Source organism: Sparus aurata, chromosome 22 (assembly GCF_900880675.1).
Source record: "Sparus aurata chromosome 22, fSpaAur1.1, whole genome shotgun sequence".
Classification (NCBI taxonomy): Eukaryota; Metazoa; Chordata; class Actinopteri; order Spariformes; family Sparidae; genus Sparus; species Sparus aurata.
Window position 1 is genome coordinate 17,286,094 of NC_044208.1, and position 6,000 is coordinate 17,292,093.

Consider the following 6,000-nt stretch of genomic DNA (forward strand, 5'->3'; position numbering starts at 1 on the left):
GCTAAAACAAACAGTGTATTATTTTAGTTCTCTTTCTAAAAAAGCAGTTTCTCTAACTTATCTGGTTGTGTACTCTATAAAAAAGTATTTGACATGTCACAGGTTTGAGAGGCTTCTGGGTCTAACTAAGTAAAGATTTCCTGATAAATCAGTAAACCTGCTTCTTGGAACTGGCCGCTGTATCCTGCACTTTGGGGGAAAAAAAAAAGCAACTCTGGTTTCCAGGGACCGTACACCAAGGACACCCGGTAGTGTTTTACTGTTGTGGATGGAAAATTGTGGTGTCGAGATGGTATGTTAGAGCGTCAGTTGGGTAGTATAAAAACACTTGGACTCCTGATGTTATGTCTGCGCTCTCTCTCTTTCTTTCTGTGTGTGTGTGTGTGTGTGTGTGTGTGTGTGTGTGTGTGTGTGTGTGTATAAACATGCTGAATGAGTCCCTGCACTCTAATTTCTCCATATTACAGGATGAGACGTGGAGAAAATGGTCTCTAATACAGGAGTAGCAGATGTTTACTGAGCTCATTATGGACCACACAGAGTTCCTGTGTGGAGATGGATACGAATGCAGAGAGTGATTATTCCTGTTAGGTCGTAGCTAATGGAGTAGAAGAAATGCAGTTAACCTTTTTAAGAAATTCACGCAGTCGGGTTGAGTTAATGGTTCGGATTAATTTATCAAAATTTGCACCTGTTGAAAAGCCCAGTCGCTTGGGTGTGCTTACTCCTGATGATGACTCTGCCCAATCAGACCTGACCTGCAGCAAAGAAAAAACAACCTCATCTGCGTCTGTGTACAGTAGTTTGAGAGCCAGTCCTGCGCATTGTCATTACACTACCCACTGAACCAGCTGGCCCTTTCACCTTTTCGTTTTTGGGATTTTTTTTTACTCTCAGTACTTCTGTTTGGGACTGATTAATGTTCACATGCGGAGGCGGTAACAGAAATGTTTATGCTACAGCACATTGCCCGATTCTTTAGAAGCATTCCTTGGCGACACCACCGGACCTGTAAACCAGTATAAACCGCAGAGTTACTCGGTCTGAGTTACTGCTTCAAGGAAACTTCCTGCCTCAGTGTGTGTTTTTGTGTGTGTGTGTGTGTGTGCGCTTCAGGATCTCAACTGTATGTGCCTCCCATGCCCTCAGGTTGACTTCTCTGCACCTGGAGTGAAGTTAAAGCCCCATGGCTGGGAAAGAAGATCAAACACCAGCTCTCTCTCTCTCTCTCCCTCACACACACACACACACACGTAGACTTGCAGACAGGCTATCATATCAGCCTTCACAGACAGACACCTCAAACAGTGCCAACTGTAAATGTCTGGGATAGCCTTTCTGTCAATCCTCATGTGAAACAAGATACGCTCCAGTCACCGTTGCCGTGGATTCGGGGTGGGGCATGCAGATTCTGAGCAGCCCGTAATCCCACCCCTCAATGGCAGTCGATTGTAAAGCATGGTGGGCCGATGATAGCTACAGTGCCACACCACTACGAAGATCAGTGCAGGAATGTAGGGAGGGACACACTCCTGTAATCCCTCTTCCTCCCCATCGTCGGTGCTCCCATGACCTTAATCTCGCTCTCACTCCAAAGGGAGGATAGCGGTGGCTTTGAAAAGGAGCCAGGCTGATGAATTGGAGAGGATGTGATACAGGGTGTGCAGCAACTCCCACTTGAGTGAGATTTGGGGGTAATGTCCTCCACCGGCGCGAATGCAGCCTCACTCTCTGAGCCTTTACGGTGCGCTGATCTCTAACATCTCTGTCACCGCGTGATTTCTTACTCTCCTGTCTGCAGGCCTGGGGAAATTAGTTTCACTCTTTCCGTCTCCACCGGCGAGTGTGAACTGTGTTTGAGCTGTCTTTGTGTATGACAAGTGCAACGGGATACTGGGCCACCCATAGGCCCCAGGTAAATTACACCCTGTCACTGTGTGTGTGTACGTGTGTGTAAGCATGTGTGTACGCGCTACTCAGGGCCACCCGTAGTCCTAGGTAAATTACACACTTGAGTTTCACCATATGTTTCCAGTGAAACGGCACGACCGTCTGCTCCTCTCCGACTGTCCCATGGGCCTGACGGGGAGGCTCCTGCTGCCATCACTCTCTCTCACACAGGCAACCTGACAGTGCGACAGCTGTTGGGAAACATTACATCGCAAGCAGCTGATGCCTCAAGTCGAACAGGCACATATCAGAGTCATTTTAATAATGTGATCCGGTGTGTGTGTGTGTGTGGAGAAGGTCTGGCAGTACCGCCAGGGTCATGTGTTCTTATCCAGTTGGGGCCAAGCATCCTAAAAATGTACGGAAAAAAGTGACCATCAAAGCATATGTTCACAGATATCCAGAGTGCAGGGGTGACTGTATAGGACAGGACTTTTAAAGCAACAATATGTAACTTCCTGCAGAGAGCTAGTTGGTTGTGGAGTGTCATCCTGAGCTGCCAAACCAAAGCGTCAGTATTGATCTGGAGATGAGACTTAACAATCAGTTGTCTGTCTCCAGGAAGTGACATTTTGTTGCTTTAAAGGGCGACTCCAGCAATTTAGTATTTTGCATTTCCACTTCACAGATGACAGGAAATAAAGAGCCCATATATTCTGACTTTGAGTAACTACACCACATTTTAGTGCATTCATGTGGAGTCGGAATAATTGGAAAAATTATTTTCTGACTTAGAGAATTCACCTGAACGCACTGCCAAGTAAAAAACGACAAAGGTTTGGTACACGACTACCAACTTTCGACATCACGTTCACGTGAACATGTTGGACAAAAGCACCATGATCAAAGTGATCCATTAGTGTAAGCCATGATATCAAGTCAGGTTAAGGCAACATTTTAGTTTTATTTGTGGAACGCACTGGTGTGGGACAATTAGGACAAAATCATGTGGTAATATAAAGCTTCAAACAGCTATCAACATGTTGTTCGAGCACTCTGAGCGATAAAACACAACACATCTTCTTTGTAGAGTCCCTGTTCTTTCCACATTACAACAAAACTCTCGGGAATACACTGAAGTTGGAAGAACCAACTTTCCAACATGGGAACATGGGACCAATGTGATGAGCATGTCAATGGAGGGTTCTAGATCCTCACACCTCAAGGGCTTTTTTCTGTCCAGACCGAGAAAGTATTGAGAGACAGATGTTGTCATGGGATTTGTTGACACTAATAAAATACAGTGATGGAATGTTACCAAGTACATTTACCCAAGTACTCTACTTTTGCTGCAACTTCTACTCAATTTCATTTGTCTGACAGTTTAGGTTACTCTTCAGATTACAATGTTTTCATCCCCTTCGTGTCCTGTGAGAGCCATGTTTATCCAGATATGTTGATTTTGAATGTGATACACTGAAGGATGAAGTGTTCCTTCATGTTTTCTCCTAAAGATTCTCCTAAGTCTTCAGCTAAATAAGCCATCTATTTGGATTAGCTGGAAAATGCATAATCAGAAAAGAAGTTTAGTTTGGTTGTTAAACATTTCTTGTGTTTCCATTTTCAAAAGGTGTGGATGGTACTGGAAGAATCGCTCCATGCCATCCTGATTTTTCGTTACCCTTCTGTTGAGGTACCTAGAGAACAGATCAAGCGCTTACTGTAAAGGGTGGTGCCGGAATCACAGAGTCTTCACTACTGCACGACAAGAAGAATAGAGCACAAACACCGGCACAATTATTCAATTTCCCATCAACTGCGAGAGATCTACATTCCAGGTTCTTGACGGCACGCAACTTCATTCCATGGGCGACCCGCGAGCTGCGGATGTTCCACTGAATCACGGGTGAAGTGGAAATACTAATACTTCCAGTGCACGTTCGATCAAAATGCAGGCCGAAATGCAAAAATCTCAAGAGTGATCACAGGAGGATTAAAGACCCCAACAGCTAGAGTGATGTTAAGAGAGGAAGCTGGAGATGGCTATGACTTGACGCGCGTAGGAAGAGAGGGATCAACACGGCAAGACTGAAGAAAGGAATGTGGTTTGAGCACTTTTACCTACGTAACGGATCTGAATACTTATTCCACCACTGCAAAAAAATGTAAAACGTCACAGTTATCCTCATTTCCTGAAGCGTCCCTTTGGCAGCAGGATGAGTGACGGTGTACAGTCATGATTGCTGCGTATCACCCAGTGTGTTCCAGAGAAGCAAAAACTGAAGAAGGTTTGGCAGCTTGGGGCCTTGATAAATAGCAGGCCCTCGGTCATATGATCAGGGGAACACTGTGACCAGACCTGGTGCAAATAAATCTTAAACCTTTTGTTCGAAGGTAATCCAGTCAGATGTCAGAAAATCACAGAGGGCCTTTTTTCAAATTCTAGATAGCGTCACGTGTCCCGTACTGTACTGCAGGTAGCACGTTATAAGTAAGTAATATGTGATGCAGCGTTGAAAGATGTTTGATTGATTCTTCACCTGAAGGCTAGACGCGTCAAGAGGGAGAGGGAAAACAAGCCACACCAACGGCAACAATGTGTGTTTTGAGACATTCACCCACAAACGTATTAAGAATTGACATGGTGCCCAGACCCGACGACATTCCTGCACGTATTCAGGTCACAGCTGTCTGAATTTGTCCTTTATGTTTATGTGTCCTTTTCAATCATATCATATTGTGTTTTTTTTTTCTCTTCTCTTAGGATGTCCCTGTCCACATGCTGTCCAAAGATAAGAGCACCCAAGGCTGTTTGATGCATTCTTCACATTTCCTTGGTATCACTGCTTGTGTTCCTGCCACGGCTGAGCACGTGAGTGTGTGTGTGTGTGTGTGTGTGTTTTAACGGCTCAGTTCGACATGCGAGCCGGGTCATAACACAGCACATTATTCGTTATGATTGGCTGTTATTCCTGTTTGGTCATGATGACCCTGTCTGGTACTAACAAAAACAGAGAGAACAGCCATGCGATCTGAAAGTATTCCCCCCCCCCTTTGATGTGAGGAAGAAATATTGCGGTCGAGATGCGAGCAGTTTCGTTCCCTCGCCTCTGAGGGGCGCCCTCATCTTTTGTCTACCCCCCTTTTGCTCCCCGGCTCCCATGCACAGCTGGTCTTCTTCTCTCTCCTGAGCTGTAATTGCAGCTCTGTCCTGGGAAATAGAGGGAGGAAATCCCAGAGCTTTCGCCGCGCAACAATGACAATAAAACAGAGGTGAGGAAGAGAGGAAGAAAGCGTTTCAGCTGGAGATGAAAGAATGAGGGGAGGCTTAGCGAAGGAGAAGGGAGGTAGGTGGAGGAGTGCCGGTCCAGCAGAGGTAGAGATGAAGGGGAAAGCGGTGGGGAGGAGGGATGGTGTTGGTGATGGTAGTAAACGCTTGAGTTTATTAACCTCATTTAGCTGAGGGGCTGAGAGTGAGGGGAAGGGGAGGAGTGGCGCGTTCATACTGTGAATGCAGGGCTGGAGTTGACTAATGAGGGCTGCAAATACAGACACACACACACACACACACACACACTGCTCTCTCTCTCTCTTTCACACACACACACACACGCGCACACTTTTCCTTAGCTCATTCCCTTGCTCATACCAGATTCACCTTGATCTGATGCCAAGTATGCAGGCAGAACACACATTCACAGGACTGGGCACCGCCAGCTTCATCACGCTGCCTCCCCTCACTTTTTTTTTTTTTTTTTTTCCTCCAGTATCAAACTGCAGCTGAGAGCCAATTTCGCCCAAATTGCCATTGATATACAAAAGTGGGAGTGGATGGAGCGTCGTTTAGGCTCACGCCCGTTTGATTCAAGGCCAAAACCACATAGCTTTAGATCGTCTGACAATCTGAAGTGTATATTTTGTCATGTGTGGCGAATGTAGATTGAAAGGCATTCTCATTTATGGGAAACTCAGGGTAACAGACCGCCTCAGCGCTGCGCTTTTCTCTGTGGGAGGGAACCGGAGCGGTGAGAGGAAACTCAGGTGAACTTTACACTTTACAAGGATTCAAGAAGGTCAACAAACAACTGAGTGAATCTCAAACTAACATTT